This window comes from Myotis lucifugus, unplaced genomic scaffold (assembly GCF_000147115.1).
Source record: "Myotis lucifugus unplaced genomic scaffold, Myoluc2.0 scaffold_173, whole genome shotgun sequence".
Taxonomy (NCBI): domain Eukaryota; kingdom Metazoa; phylum Chordata; class Mammalia; order Chiroptera; family Vespertilionidae; genus Myotis; species Myotis lucifugus.
The window spans coordinates 1,615,194-1,631,190 of record NW_005871221.1 but is presented as its reverse complement, the minus strand read 5'-3'; positions in this window follow the sequence as shown (position 1 = coordinate 1,631,190).

The following is a 15,997-nucleotide window of genomic DNA, read 5'->3' as shown; positions in this document are numbered from 1 at the left end:
TGGGTGTCCCGTGGTCCTGTTGATGCTGAGCTTGGTTCGTTCCTGGAACCAGCCCCCTGCCCCATGCACAGTGATACTCTCCTGTGTTTGGGGCTGTGGACTCCCATGAAGTTTCTGGTCCTCTGAGGACGCTCCGTGTTCCACAGCTGCTACAGATAGCATCCATTTGCATCAACGTTTTCCCTGTGATAACTGGAGATTCGGGGAGACCGAACCAGAGCCAGCCTGCCGTTGTCATCTGATCTGCTGTGCTCCTTGCCGTCTTCGCACTCTGCCTTCTCTCTCTTCCTTGGGTCTCTCTGACCTTGGTCTCCACGTCTCTCTCTGTGCCTCCATCTCTGGCTGTGGTTCTGTCTCTAGGTCTCCGTGGCTCCATCTCAGTCCTGATGATCTCTATTCGTGACTTCCCTTCTCCCTGGTTCTGCATCACCCCCTCATCTCAGTGGCTGTTCCCCAGCAGTGGGAGGCTCTGGCCCCCATGGCTGGCTGGCTCTGGAGCAGTTTGTGGGTGGGGAGCCCCAGATTGCTGCCACGTGGAGCAAGGATTTCCAACACATGCTCCCCCTGGCAGCCTGCCACCAAGCTCGCTGCCTGCCAACATCACACTTCAACTTAAAGAGGGAAAGCTGCCAGACCAATGTTTTAGCTACAGCCCCGTGTCAGGGCTGCACGGGGAATCTCACAGCAGCCCCTGCCAGAAGCTAGAGCTGGGAAGGGGCTGGGGAAGGGGCTCGGGGCTGCTTGGTGGTGGGGGTGGGGGATCCTGGCGGCCACCCTCTCTGGCTTCACTGGTTCTGAGCACCCGAAAGGTTGCTCGGAATCCACGCTGGGCTCTCCCTTCCTAGTCCACGTCTGGGCAGGGAGGCGGCCAGTGGTCCTGCTTCCTCCCCGCATGTCTCTCCCTGCCCCACGCACCCACAGCGGCTGCCTCCTCCATCGCTGATCAGAGTAGCCCTGTGCTGTGAGCTGAGACACCCTCAGCTCCGGAAATGGTCTGGGACTGACAGAGAAAGAGTCAGCAGAACTGCTCTGCTTCTATTGGTCAGGGATTAGAAATGGTCAGAGACCTGTGTAGAAGCAGTCATCTTCACCAGTGGAGAAATGCCCAACTTTCTGGGTACAAAAGCTCCATCCTTTTCTGGGACCTACCTCTGCCAGGCCAGGGGTGCCCATCCTCGCCAGTGTAGGTGTGCCCATCTATAGAAGACCTCGTCCGCTGCCCGTGTGAAGCCCCCTCCCCAGCTAGGAGAGACCCACCAGCTCTTTCCTTTGTGATAACCATGGTCGTTCCCGTCCCTGGGGACGTCCCCAGCTCACCCACCACAGACGCTTTTGTTCCGATCGGGGTAGGAGCGCCCACGGCTCTGAGCTCTCTTCCTGTCGATACAGAAGTGCCCTCTCGCTAACTCCCACCAGAACTCCACTTAGAAGTCTCTTCTTCCAGGCAGCCTTCCCCACTCTTCGTTTCAGGACAAAGAGGAAACACGCTCACCTCTAGGGTACGGACGTTCCTAGCGTGGCTGGGACACGGTTATTCCTCCCCATGTGCATTTACCAGTTTTTCAGCAGGAATGAGCCCACCTCAGACCCAGGCAATGCCTCCTTTTAGGAGTACGGTGGCTCCTAGCGCTGCACATACAAAAGCATGCGTGTGTATAGGCATAGAAGTACCCGTTCTAACAAGTGTAGAAACAGCCCACCTTGAAAAACCAGCAGTTCCCAGGAATACCCATGGAGAAGCGCCAGCCACATGGGCCCACCTGCCGGTGGGAGTGTAGAGGCGCCCAGCCCTGCCAGGGTGGGAGCACTTATCCGCTACCCGAGGCAGGCAGGCCCCTGGAGACACCTGGCAGGCCCAGAAGGAGCAGGTGTCATCGAGGGAAGGCACAGGGAGCGGTGGGGTCGGGAGATGGAGCCACTTGATCAAGCCGACAGCCTGGCGGAAGTGCTGGCTGCCAATTTAAACAGATAAGCATTAATAATCACTCTTTCTTAAAAGCCCCGCTTGCATGTCCCACTTTCCGGAGGACGCCACCTGCACAGCTGCTCCTAATCAAGAACCATTTAATGCGTTCCCAGATCATTGTCTGCACTAATTGTCTTAAACAAACCGAAGTTCATTTCACCTTATTCCCCAAGGGCCTGGAGGGCTTCTAATTACCTGTAGGGGGTTCTCCACACAGCCCAGCTTCATTAAAGACCACAATATGTTCCTCTAATAGGTTTCCCACTAAAATCCAACGGGTTCCCATCAAAATGAGTTATGTCCCAGAAAAAAAAAAATCCGCTAAAATATATTTCAATGACATATTGCAAAGAGTCTGTTTCTGCCAACAGGTTGCACTTGAGACCGATGCTAGCACAAAGCAGAGGGGAGAGGCGGGGGAGAGAGGGGAGGGGAGGGGCAAGAAGATTCCGTTGTGGGGTAAAGAACTTTGGAATCAGACAGTGGCTCTGCCACTCCTGACAGTGTGATAATAATCTCTAGCTTACAATTTATTTTTGTTAGAATTAAATATATGTACATAAAGTACTTTACACACAAAAGGTACTCAATAGATGTCACTGTGATTATATAATATTATAAATATGTTTTGTATTAGTCAACAGTGCTGTGTAACAAACATCACCCCCAATCTCAAAGGCTTACAGCAACAACTCTTTTTTAAATATATATTTTTTATTGATTTCAGAGAGGAAGGGAGAGGGAGAGAGAGATAGAAACATCCACGATGAGAGAGAATCATTGATGGGCTGCCTCCTGCACGCCCCCTACTGGGGATCAAGCCCACAACCCAGGGATGTGCTCTGACGGGAATCAAGCCCTGGACCTTACAGTCCACAGGCCGACACTCTATCCACTGAGCCAAACCAGCTAGGGCACAGCAACAACTTTTTATTCACACAAGGACTGCATGTTAGCACTGCCCCATGTGGCTTCTTGTTCTGGGACCCAGGTCAGAGGAACAGCCCTCTCTGGGACATGTCATTGTCACGGCAGAGGGCAGAAGTCCAAGAGAGCAAGCGGAATTGTGCAAGTGCACGAAAAGCTTGTGCTAGACATCCATCGGCAGGTCACTCCCTTTCCGATGGTCAGAGTAACTGACGGCCAAACCTGGTGGTGGTGCTGAAAACCACCCTCCACCTACCAGGAGGCAGGGCAAGGACGGGCACGAACAATCCTCTTACAGCGAAGGGAATGAATAACCGTCAGCAATAAAATAACGCGCCACAGTCCTACCATTGGGTATTATAGCACTGTTTCCCACGCTTGCCTGATAATAAAAATCTCCTGGGGATGAAAATAAAGAGACCTGAGTCCCAATTCAGAGCCACTGAATCAGATTCTCCGGGGGAGGGGAATCTGTGTTTTTTAAAAAGTGTCTCGAGTCGTTTTATCATCAGGAACATCTGAGAAACACTTTAATAAAATAATGGATAAGAGCATGGGCTTCGATTCACACAGATCTGAGATTGCGAACTGCCTCCACCACGTATCAGCTGTGCAATCATGGGAAACATACTTAACCTCTCTGGGTCTCAGTTTTTTCATTTGTGCAACAAGATAAGGCATGCAAATCACGTGGCACAGTGTCTGGTACCAGGCGGGCCTTCATAAACATGAGGTTTTCCTATTTTAAAAACAAGAACAACAGTAATGATGATGATGATGATGATGATGGTGAATGTGCAGTGCCCAGCTCCATGCATTGTAATAAAAGGTAATTCTAAGAGCAATGGTATTAGGTTGTGATAATAACAGTAGTAATATACATAATGTAAATATATAATCATAAAATGCATCTAAGGATTAAGCGGGAAGAGCTCTCCACAGCCACATGTAAGCCCTGGCTTCTGCTCTGAACTCCTTGGTGATAGTCCTTGACCCCGGCTACACATGAGACTCACGTGCGGAACTTTAAAAAGTCCCAGCGCCTTGGCCCCAGCCTTGAGGCTCTGATTCAATTAGTCCATGCTGTGCTGCACGCTGGTCAACCTCCCCAGCTGTTGCTCCTGTGCAGCCAAATTTTAAAACCCCCGCACCAGGGACTTGCTACTCAAAGTGTGGTCCATGGACCAGCAGCGTCAGCGTCCCCTGGGAGCTTGTTACAAACGTGGAAGCTCAGGCCCCTCCCTGCACCTGAAGAACCAGAACTCGCCGTTGGATGAGAGCTGTAGGCGTGTCTGTGCACATTAAAGCTTGAGAGGTGCGATCCCCAGGACCTCGCCCCGCACCCCCGGCCCAGTGGTTGCACCTCTCAGCCTCAGCTGTGCTCAACGCTACTGAACAATTCAGTCTTGAAAAACACTCTTCCCGCACCTTCCCTCCTACCACAGACTTCCGGTTTTCTACACCTCTGGCTCCTTCTCATCTTTTCCTTGATTCCTCTCCTCCATTCACCTCTACACGCTTGCGTGCCCAGGGCTCCGTGTTGGGCATTCTGCCCCAGGTGTCCGCACCTGACTCTGGGCTTTCAGAGACCATCTAGGTAACTGTCAGCCTTTTGGTTCTTCAGCTGCAAGTGGTCCTGGGAAAATACGTGGTGGAGAAGTTCCCAGGGACCTGTGGCCTGGGCAGCCGGTTTAATGCTGCGCTCTCGCTGTCTTGAAATTCGTAACAATCCCTGAACAGAAGGCTCTGCATTTGAATTTTGCAGTGAACTTTCAACTTACGTAACTGGTCCTGCCCTCTGCTCCTACCAAGACTCCCGAGGTGGGGAGCGCCCCAAGATGTGAGAAGCTTGAAGTCAAAAAATGGTCAGACACCCCACCATGGGCTTCCCTCACCCCAACTTACTCCACCCAAGTTTCCCCCCTTGGGGACGTGCCACCGTCACCCCCTTTTCCCGACTAATTTCTGAAATATGTTTTGACTTGGTCCCTTCTCTTCAGCTTGAACCCTGCTTGGCTTTTGCTGGGATGTTTGTAATTTGTCTCCCTGGCCCTCTTTTACCTCCAGAGGAGCCAGAATATTCTTGGGGGAAAGGGTGTGTGAGCACAGTATCCCTCAGCTTGAAAGTCTGGGATGGCCTCTGACTGCTCCCTGGTCCTGTTGACTCCGTCCTTCAGTCCTTGCACCACTGGGGTCTTCGCACAGGCTGTTCCCTTGCCTGGAACCCGCTCCCTTCCCCCTCCTCCTCCAAGCTAATGTCCAAGCTTCCGGCAGCCCCCAGCTCACAGAGCCTTCCCCTGGGCAGCCTTCCTGGAGCCTCCTCCCCATCTGGGGTCAGACGTTCCTTCTCTGAGCTCCCGGTCCCTGTGCACCCAGCACTTCTCACAGTGCGTTTTCACTACCTGTTTTCATGCCCACATCCTCTTTCTGACTCCGATTTCCTTGAGGGAAGGGAAGGGCAGCGTCTTTCTTGTTCTCTGCTGTAACCCGGTGCCTGGCACAGAGTCCGAGCTCATTAACTGCTCGTTGAATGAATGAATGAACCAATGAATGAATGAACCAATGAATGAATGAACCAATGAATGAAGCCTCCCCTTTGCTGCTAATACAGCCCTGCTCTCAGGCCAGAGTTCGGAGAAATGGGCTATTACCTTGTTTCCCAGGCCTGAACCTCAGGCGTGTCTTCCCGTGGGGGCATAAGCATGGTCTACAGGCAGCCCAGAGACTTGCTGTCTTTTCTGGCCCCTTAAACACAGCCGCCCACCATGCCAGTCCCTCTGTGGTCCTGCGGATGGATGCTGCCTGATCCCGCAGGGCCAGGGCCCCCGCCCGTGCACCCATTTTCACGCATCCCATTTCCCTGGTTGGCTGAGCTGGAGCCACCCTCTTCCCAGCTCTGTGTTCAGAGACATCGTGTTGGTGGCTTGAAATCAGCCATGGCAGGACTAGTTACACCATGGAAATGGGGAAATGCTACCAATCAGGGCTCTGTTGCTGTTGTGACGAGAGCTGGTTTACAGCACACGGCTGGATCCACGCTGGCTGCCTTGGGCTTTGACAGCCAGACTCTGGCCCCAGCTCGCCGAGGCCCCTCCCTTTCAGGTGTCCTCCCTCCCCACTCTCTCCACCTCTGCCTCCCCCTCTCCCCCCTCTGCCTTCTCTCTCCACCTCACCACCCCACCCTCCTGCTCTCTCGAATAAGCTCATGTCAGCCTACGATCCAGTCTTTTCTCTGCCGTTTCATGAACATGTGGCCAAGTACGGCCAGTCTGACCCAGCTGTATGTCTCATTTCAAATAGCCTGCCACAAAGGCAGCCCGGCACCTCTGGCTCTCAATGCCCAGGAGGCTCCGTCCCAGGGAGAGGCAGGTCTCAGAAAAGGGAGGTGGGGGCTGGAGGAGCACAGAGGATGCCACCCTACCTGCCTGCCCAGGTGGACCCTCTCAGAGGCTGGTTTGGACCTGAATCAAGCTGGCATCCCCCTGTCCCTTTGGCCGTTGTCATCTGACTATTGGCTGATCCCCATTCTCTTCATTCTAGCCCTGGCTACTTCCCCTCCCAGAGCCTTAGCTTCCTCATCTGTGACATGAGGACAGCAACCCCTCCAAGCAGGATGGTTGCAAGATCCCACATGAGATCATGTGGGCAGAGTGCTCGAGGCCCTGCTGGTCACAGTGACTATGACACATTTGAGTTCCCTGAGCTCACATCCCAGAAGTTCCCCTGGTCCTTACCCGCCTGCCCCTGTCCTCCCTTCTCTCCTGCTACCACCATCCTCCCCCACCGCCAGTGTAGCTCCCGATGCCCTGTGGTCACACCCGGTGAGACATACCACCCCCTGACCCCACCAGGAATGTCACTCATTTGGGACACACATCAGGGTGCCTGCACTTAGCTGTTGAATCCACAAACTCTGACCGTCTTCTCGGTCTCTGAGCCTCATGGTCAGCCTGGGTGAGCTCCTGTAGACCAGCCATCTCCTCCCTCCCCAACACACACACATACACACACACACACACACACACACACACACACACACACACGAGATACCAGACAGCAAAGGGAGGGAAGCAGAGAAACATCAGTGTCTATAGGACATCAAATGCCCCAGGTGCCTTTCAGGGTCCCCTGGGACACCCCCACATCCTGTGGACAGAAGCAGCTTTGCTGTTATACTTCTTGTTATTTTCTCATCCACTGAGCAAACACTCCCTGCTGCCTACTCTCTTCTGGCCGCGGGCTGGACGCCGGGGATTTGGAGATGCAGCAGACGTGGGTGCTGACCTTGGGAACCTCAGCCCATGACCTAAGACTTCCCAAGTCCTCAGCAACCTATGGGTGCAAAAGGTCACATGAATGCCACCCAGTCCCCCAGCCCCAACCCACCTCCTAGCTCCAGAACGCCAGTCCCCCTCACACTCCCCACCTGCCACCCCCGTGGCATAGCTCTGGCTGTCCCCAAGTGGAGTCTTCCAGGGGCCCATGAATCTGATGGGGCTGCATTGGCTTCTGCTGGCCTCTGCCCTTCTCATGGGGCCGTGGACCTCTCCGGGCTGCCAGGCACCGTGGCTGGCCTCTGAGGCACTCAGTCTGCTGCCGCAGCCTCCACTCCTCCCAGGCCCGGCCTTGGCCTTGGCCTTGGCCTAACCTCCGACCCTTAGTGAGGACTCCAGCACCCAAGGCCTGGGCAGCTCCTGGGTCTGTGACAACGTGCTTTATGCTCAGTCAGGAGGGCCCCACAGCGGAGGTGCTTAAGCCCCAACATGATGCAGAGGTTGATGAGGCTGCTCTGTTAGTTCCAAACCACACGACGACTCTGCCTTGAGTGCAGGGCACACCTCACCGGGATGGTGGAACTGGGGGGCTTCAGGTTCCAGCCACTGCCTCAGACCTGGTCCACTCCTTTGTCCTTGGCCAGTGGCTTGCTCCAGAATCCATGTTTTCTAATGGTCAGGTCTCTCTCGGATGCCTGGCAGTCCCTCCCTGTACCCCAGCTTCCACTGGCCATCCTCAACTGCAAGGAAAAGGAACCCCAACTCTACCAGGGGAATTTCCTGTCTCACAGATGAGGAAACGGGAGGTGGGCGGGGCTGTTCCCAGGTCCCCGGCTCTGTGATAGGCTGGAATAGTGTTAGTCACCGTGGGGTGAGGGTATGCTGGGCTCGGCCATGTGGCTCTCTTCGGCCATTGGAATATGAGCAGGCATGGCACGAATCAAGGCCTTAAACGTGTTTGTGTGAGTGGGTTTGTCCTCGAGCTCCTGTGGCCTGCCAGTAGAGGAATTCTCCTCCGGTCACTGTGTCCCCTCCAGCCTGGGCCCCGGGTGGAACAAACAGGAACCCAACCTGCAGCCTGAAGCCCAGGGCCCGGCCCAGCCTAAGGGAGCTGAGTCACAGCCAGCCTGCTGACCCGTGACCTGTGAGCACGAGGAGCCATACCTGCTGTCAGTCACTGAGTCCGGAGAATGGTCGTTCCAGGCATCATGGCACCAATAGCTGACTGGGGCACCTGCACTTGGAGGGCTCACTTTGTCCTCAGACCTGCTCCTGAGGTCTCAGGAGGCTGCTGCAAGGCCAGCAGTCAGGTCTTCGCCCAGCCACACGGAGGGACAGGAGAAGGGGCAGCTTTCCTGCATCTATCTTCCTGTTTTTAATCAAAGAGGACAGCTTTCCCCAGAAGCCCCCTCCCCTATAGACGTTTGCCCCCGTCTGATGGGCAGTGTCCCATAGACCTGTCACCTGTGCCCTAATCCATCACTGGCAAGAGGGAAAGACTCACCGTGATTAGTACACATGAGGGAACATTTCCTTCCTCCTTGTGGGGGGGAAGGGGCCCCATGAAATACGGGGTGCCCAGCGGCCAACCGAAATGAGGGCTCCATGAGCAGGAAAGGAAGTGGGCCACAGCGACGGAGTGGGAACCCACAGGGGCGGCCGCAGACCACTGCTGCCCCAGGAAACCGGCCGTCCAACGCAGTCTTTCTGAATGCAGATGTCAGACACATAAATGGGATCCTGTTTCCCTGTGATTCCAGTAGGTCCTCTCTGAGCCTGCAGCCTTAGGCAGTGGTGGACAGCCAGGTTTTTAGTAGCAGAACCATTTTTTAGAACAAAATGTGAGGCAGATATAAAACAGATAAAAAAAATTCTGGATCATGGGTGGGGGAGAAAAAGGATGATGGGGAGCTCCAAGCCCCATTTGCTTGGCCTCTTTTTATTCCCTTCCACCCAGGACCCCTAAAATATTTCCAAAGTCCCCAGGATTCTATCAAAGTCAACTAGGTTTCATCATATAGAGAAAACAGAGCTCACATTTGAGTATCCACTACATTCTAAGCAATTTTGCATCCATTTGTGCCTTTAATCCAACAATATCCTTTACTAAAGGCCCGATGCACGACATTTGTGCATGAGGGCTGCAGGGGGGCAGGGGTGCGCATCCCTCAGCCCGGCCTGCGCCCTCTCACAGTCCAGGACTCCTTGGGGGATGTCTGCCTGCTGGCTTAGGCAGGAGAGGCAGGAGAGGCTCCTGCCACCACCGCTGCACTCACCAGCCATGAACCCGGCTTCTGGCTGAGCGGCGCTCCCTCTGTGGGAGTGTACTGACCACCAGGAGGCAGCTCCTGTGTTGAGCGTCTGCCCCCTGGTGGTCAGTGCTCATCACAGCAACCGGTCATTCTGCCATTCGGTCGATTTGCATATTTGCCTTTTATTAAATAGGATGCCTATTTTAAAGAGAAATGAAGTAATTGCCTAAGGTCATACAGTAAGTGGCGAGGCCAAGATTAGGAACCAGATGTCTGGTCTCAGACACAGAGCAGCACCCCATTCCCCACCCCTAACCCCAGCTGGGGGCTGGCCTGGGGACAGTGGCCCAGGATGCCGGGGGCGGGGTGGGGGGGGCGGTTGGAAAGAGCAATGTGGTAACTTTCAGAGAGGCATGGGTTTGAGCTCCAGCTGTGACTTTAACTTGCTGTGCAGCCTTGGGCAAGTCTTTTGACATCTTTTGGTCTCAGTTTCCTCATCTGCAACACGAGATGTTGAGTCCTCACCGCTCCGACATCCTGGGACCTAAATTTAGCCCACTCCAGACGGCCTGGATGGACATCTGCTGGGTGAGTCCTCCCCATCGATGAAATATGGAAGGGCCCGGGCCTCCGAGGGAGGAAGTGGAACTGAGCTCTCTGCACCCCCATCCCCCATCCCCACCCACGCACTGCTACCAACTGACCTGATTAAAACCCAGCCGGAGGGCCCGCCAGTGACTCAACCCCTATCTGATAGTCAAAGTCAATTCCTAGAAGTTGAAAGTCACTTCTTCTTCAGCCATCACCACCACCTCCCATCATGAGGCAACTTCTAATTCTGCCCTACCGCAGAGCCAGGGCGAAGGCAGGGACGGCGCAGGGGGTTTCGGGGGAAAGTCTGGGTTGGAAGTCTGAAAGCCAGGCAATGCCAGAGGATGGCGGGGGATTGGATGTGTAAAGTGGGCAAGGGGGCGGGGGGAGACAAGGCCTTAGCCCTGCCACCTACTAGCTGGGCGATCTTGGGCACCTTAGGTGACTTCTCTTTGCTCCGGATATACGTACAATAAGTGGGAAAACCCTCCTTCACAATCTCACTCCTCAGGTAACCACTGCTAATGCTTCGGGGTGTCTCCTCCTGTAACCGGACAATCAATGGATGGGGGCTGCCTGTCACTACTTGAGCCAATGAAGCAGAGACAGTGTTGAATCATATGTGAGCGTTTATTCCAATACAGCCGGCAGCATGGGAGAGCAGCAGGTCATCCACGAAAATCTGCTCTGCAGCCCCCATAAGCCAGCTGCTTATATCGGGTAGAAGGACAAAGATTACATGGGGAAGCAGGAATCACAGGCATGGGGAAGTAGGCAAGGTCCTCTGAGGGTTCGGGGGGCTGGGGCGGGACTCCATTGTTTAGGCAACAAGGTTGTTAACCTTTCCATGATATTAGGCAACAAGGTTGTTAATCTTTCCATGATATTAGGCAACAAGGTTGTTAACCTTTCCATGATATTAGGCAACAAGGTTGTTCATCTTTCCATGATATTAGGCAGTTCTTGAACGGGCATGGACTGCATCCCAAGGTTGACTCCCAGGTCCATGGTTGACACACAGGGACAAGGTTGACACCTAGGTCCCGGGGGCGTACAACTCCCAGCCAGGTTAGAATGTGCTTTCTTTAATCAGAAAAAAAAAACAATCAGGGTTAACAGAGCATGATTAATATTTCTTATTTTATTTCTTAGCTAGTCCCCAATATTCTATTTCTGCCCCTAACGCTCCCAGGCTCTCCCCTTTAAAGATGCAAACCCAGAAGACAGCGATAAAGACAGAAATAGAGAAAGAGAAAGGAAAGATTGAACAGAGTTGATCATTGACACAATGGGTCATGCTGTACGGGGAGGTGGTTTAGAACAGGGTTGAGAGTATAAGTGTGCTAGGAAAAATGGGTTTTGAAGCATTTTTTATCCCCCTCACAGACCTCCAAGAGAATGTGAGCTCAACAAGAGCAGAGACGTGGCCTGTCTCGCCATCCCCCCACCTCTGGAATAGTGTGTGACGCACAGAAGCGGCAGGAGGTGAAGGAGCTGTCAGCGGGGCTGCTGCCCTGTAACAAGCTGAGTCAGCAGCTCAGCGACAGCAGCAGGGGCTGCATCAGCACCACACCCACGCGGGCGCCCACCTTCCAGGTGGACAACGAAAACGCTGCCTCACGTCCATCTCCCAAATCTCCCTCCAATGTCTGGGACCCACATTACACAAGAGCTATGCAGGGAAGGGGATTCTGGGAAATGTAGTTTCCACTTATTAGGTTGACAGAATGCAAAGCCACCCCAGTACAGGTGATTGAGATTCCTTCCGACTGTTAGCATAATCCAGGGAAAGTCAGGGAACATGAGCTGCTTCTGGCCCTCCTTTCTGCTGGGGGTGGAAAATAGCACATTCTACAGGCCGAGGCTCACTCTCAGTGCCAGAGGCTACGGTGATCTGGCCCAGCAGCTGTGGAGGGGCTACCACTCGGCTGAGTTTGGGGTAATGCACCATCACCTGCCACCATCTGTCAGGTTCTCACAGGGCTCACTGCTGAACGAATGGGGCCGTGATGGGAGCCACCACTCCGGATCCTGCACGTCTCTGAGGGTGGCTCTACTCTAGTCCTCTCAGCACGTGGCACGGCTGATTTACTGCCTTGGCTGCAGTGGGGGCTGTTTCCGGGGCCTCCACTCCACCTTCCCTTTATGAAGTCTTTTACCCCACAGGTTAGGGAACCAAAGTGAGGGTTCATCCTTCACTAAGTGTGTCATCCCAACTGCGCACTCAGGGACTGGAGAAATGACCATGGGTGGGTCTGAAGACCCATCAAGCCCACTGTGAGGTGGACCTAGGCCACACTCTATGTCAGTGATGGAGAACCTTTTGAGCTCGGCACGTCAGCATTTTGGAAAACCCTAACTTAACTCTGGTGCCGTGTCACATATAGAAATTTTTTGATCTTTGCAACCATAGTAAAACAAAGATGTATATTTTTGATATTTATTTTATATATTTAAATGCCATTTAACAAAGAAAAATCAACCAAAAAAAATGAGTTCGCGTGTCACCTCTGACACGCATGTCATAGGTTCGCCATCACTGCTCTATGTATTGCCTCTGTATTGCCTCTGAACACCCAGGGTGGCAGGTTGGTGATTCTCTGACCTCCTATAATGCATCCATTCTAACACGCCCACCTTCGTAAACACCTCGCCAACACTTGCCTCCAGTTCTTGTTCAAGTGCCTCCACAGCGTAATTCTCCGATTCTCACGGAGACTGCCATCCACGAGCCCTGTCCTGTTCCCACTAACCATTGGTCCCCTGCCCACCCAGTGATCCCTCCTGGCTTCATTTCTCATCTTGGTCAGCCCAATCAACACATCATCATACTCCACTGGTGACTGGTATGCACACCATCGCATACACGCCAACATTGCTAGGGAAAATCACACAACCAAGCTGCCAGATGTTACCCTAAGCTCCAGGTGTGACCACAGACCTCAAATGGGCACTCAGGCTGCCCCACAGAGCCCTCTAGGTTTTATTCTCTGGTGTGACCATTTCCTATCTTCTCTCTACTCAGACTGCCCACCTCCTTCCCTCCCCTCTCACTCTCAGCAGGTGACCTTGCCCCAAACATCCTTGAAAGAGCATGTGCCAACAGATCAAAGTCTTGTCCGAGTCTTGCCCCTGTCCTGTGGGCCTGCTATGCCTCCTTCATCTCTGCTGCCTCCCTCCCGACGCCAGAGGCCGTGTCCCCTCTCTCCTCAGAGGCCCATCTTGCCACTTGTGCTCTGCATCCTGCTCCCTCTCACCTTCTCAACGACCTGAATCCTCCTGTTATCTCCTCTCTCCTCCCTCATCAGCACCTCCCTCTATACCAGTGGTTCTCAACCTTGGCTGCACATTAGAATCACCTGTGAATCTTTTAAAAATCCTGATTTCTGGGCCTCATCCTCCAGAAATTCTGTTTCTTTGTTACTCATGTTGTGGCCTCACCCCATAACAAAGAAACAGAATTTCCAGAGGATGAGGCCCAGAAATCAGGATTTTTAAAAGATTCCCAGGTGATTCTAATGTGCAGCCAAGGTTGAGAACCGCTGCTCACCACTGATATGTTCCCATCAGCACACAGGATCTTGCTTCTTTACAAAGCCCTTCCTCCACCCCAGACCATTCCTCCCTCCTCCCATCTTCTTCCTCCTTCTCACTCCCCATCCTCCTCTCCCCAGCTCAACCCTCATGGCCTCTGGTCTTTGGAGCCCTAGGGGTTGGGGTCCAGGGGTTGGGGCAGGAGGTGAGGAGCTCTGTGCTCCCCACTCGCCAGCCTCAGCAGCAACATGCTCATCTTTCCCAGCTAGTCTGATCCAGCCTGAGCCACCCAGACGCCCTGTACGATCACCCCCAAATGGAATCTCAGCTTCTCTTCCTGTGGGACCCTGTTTGGGGTACATTCCTTGACACTAGGTTTGGGCCTGAATTTCAGCCAATTAAGAGGGAAAAGGCAATGGGCCAGTCCCATCTCCAAAGGACCTGATCAGCTGCATCAGTTTATGCAGCTCAGACAAATCTGCTGATCCAGGCCAACCCGGGCGCTGTGGACAGGGACCGTCAGGGGCCCCGGCGACAGGCTGTAGCTCGAAACCTGTGTGCGGACCCCCTCCAGTGTTCTCTGGTCAGTGAGCGTTTTAAGTGTATTGGGAGCCCTGGACATTTTTGCTTGGGGGGAAAAGGTTTCTGGAAACCATTGGGTGGAATGATTGCAAAGATGCCTTCCAGCCCCGCTCTCTGCGGTGTCAACGGCTAAGGAAAAGCCAGCGTCGACCTCTGTGCTGTTTTCATTATTAATTTTTAAAACTCTGTTCCAACTTACATTTAAAAATTTTAGGGACTTTAAATTTCTGAGCAGTTTTAGGTTAAAAAGGGAGCGAAAAGTACACAGAGTCCTTATATAATTCCTCATTTCCCCTATTAACATCCTCCACTACTCTGGTCCATCTGTTACAATGGAAGAGCCAATATCGATATGTTATTATCATCGATATGGTCTATAGTTTAATTAGGGTTCACTCTTTGTGTTGTGCCTTCTCTGGGTTTTGCCAAATGCGTTAGGGTAAACCCACACTATGGTGCCATGCGGAACAGTTTCCCTGCCCTAAACAGCCTCCGGTTCTCCCTCTTCGTCGCTCCCTCCCTCCCCCCACTCCATCCCCTGGCAGCCTGACCTTTTCACCATCTCCAGAGTTTTGCCTTCCCCAGAGGTCAGATAGTGGGAATCATAGACTATGTAGCCTTTTCAGACTAGCTTCTGTCACTTAGCAATATGCATTTCAGGTTCCTCCAGGCCTTTTCATGGCTTAATGGCTCATTTTTGGTATATATATATATATATATATATACATATATATATATATATATATATATATATATAAAATAAAATAAAATTTTCCATTTTAACCATTTTTTATTGTAAGTGCATGAACATTCTGGGATGTATGTACATGGCCTGCACAAGATAAATTTGTCTAAAAATGAATATGCTTTAAGATGAAAAATAATCTACAAATGCAAGTTAATAAAGCAAAAGTCTGATAAATAGAACCTGCTAGTCCAAAAGAATTAATGCATTTGATGTGCCCAAAGAAGTTACTGGGTAAAGATCATGAATTATGTGGGGCGCGGGTACGGTGTTTTGGCCAGGTTTAAGCCTCGGACTAATGAAAGGACAGGGTCCTCTCATTGCCACGTGCAAGTCCCAGCTGGAGGGCAGGGCCCTCCCCCTCCCAGCACAATCATAGCCAATGGCTGTGGTTGTAAGCTTGAACCTATGGTCCAAACACGTAGCCCCACGTGCCTTGTGATAGAGTTCAGGTGCATGTAGTTGAGTGAGGTTGAGACTCACGAGAATGCTGTAAACAACGTGATCACGCCCCTACTTTGCCCCGTGGCATCTGCTATAAAATAAAGACACGGCTTGTGGGCGCTGTCGTTGTCTCCTCATCCGGGAGGCAGCGTCCCACCGAGACCCAGCTTTCATTCTCTTGTCTGTCTTTCCTTAATCCTTTCACCCCCCCCCCCACTCAGGGTCACTGAACCAGGCTGAGCTGGCATGGCACATAAGGCACCCTGGGGCCGAGTATGCCATGGCCGTGCCGGCTCCCCACAAGTTTGTTTATCCATTTACCTACTGAAGGACATCTTGGTTGCTTCCTAGTTTGGGCAGTTGTGAATAAAGCCACGATAAACATTTGTGTGAGGTTTTTTGTATGGACCTAAGTTTTCAACTCATTTGGGTAAATGCCAAGGAACAGGGTTGCTGGATCCCTGTCCAACTTTATTTCATCAACATTATCGAGCCCCCGAAGTGCAGCAGAGCCGGTCCCAACACCCTACAGGTCTTAATCAATTGCTATAATAACCCTGAAAATGGGTGCTCTTATCCCCAATTTACAGATGGGCAAACTGAGGCTCACGGAAATGAAAAAAACTTGCCCTAGGTCGCATACATAGGAAGTGGCAGAGCCCAGACACCAATCCAAGCTTTT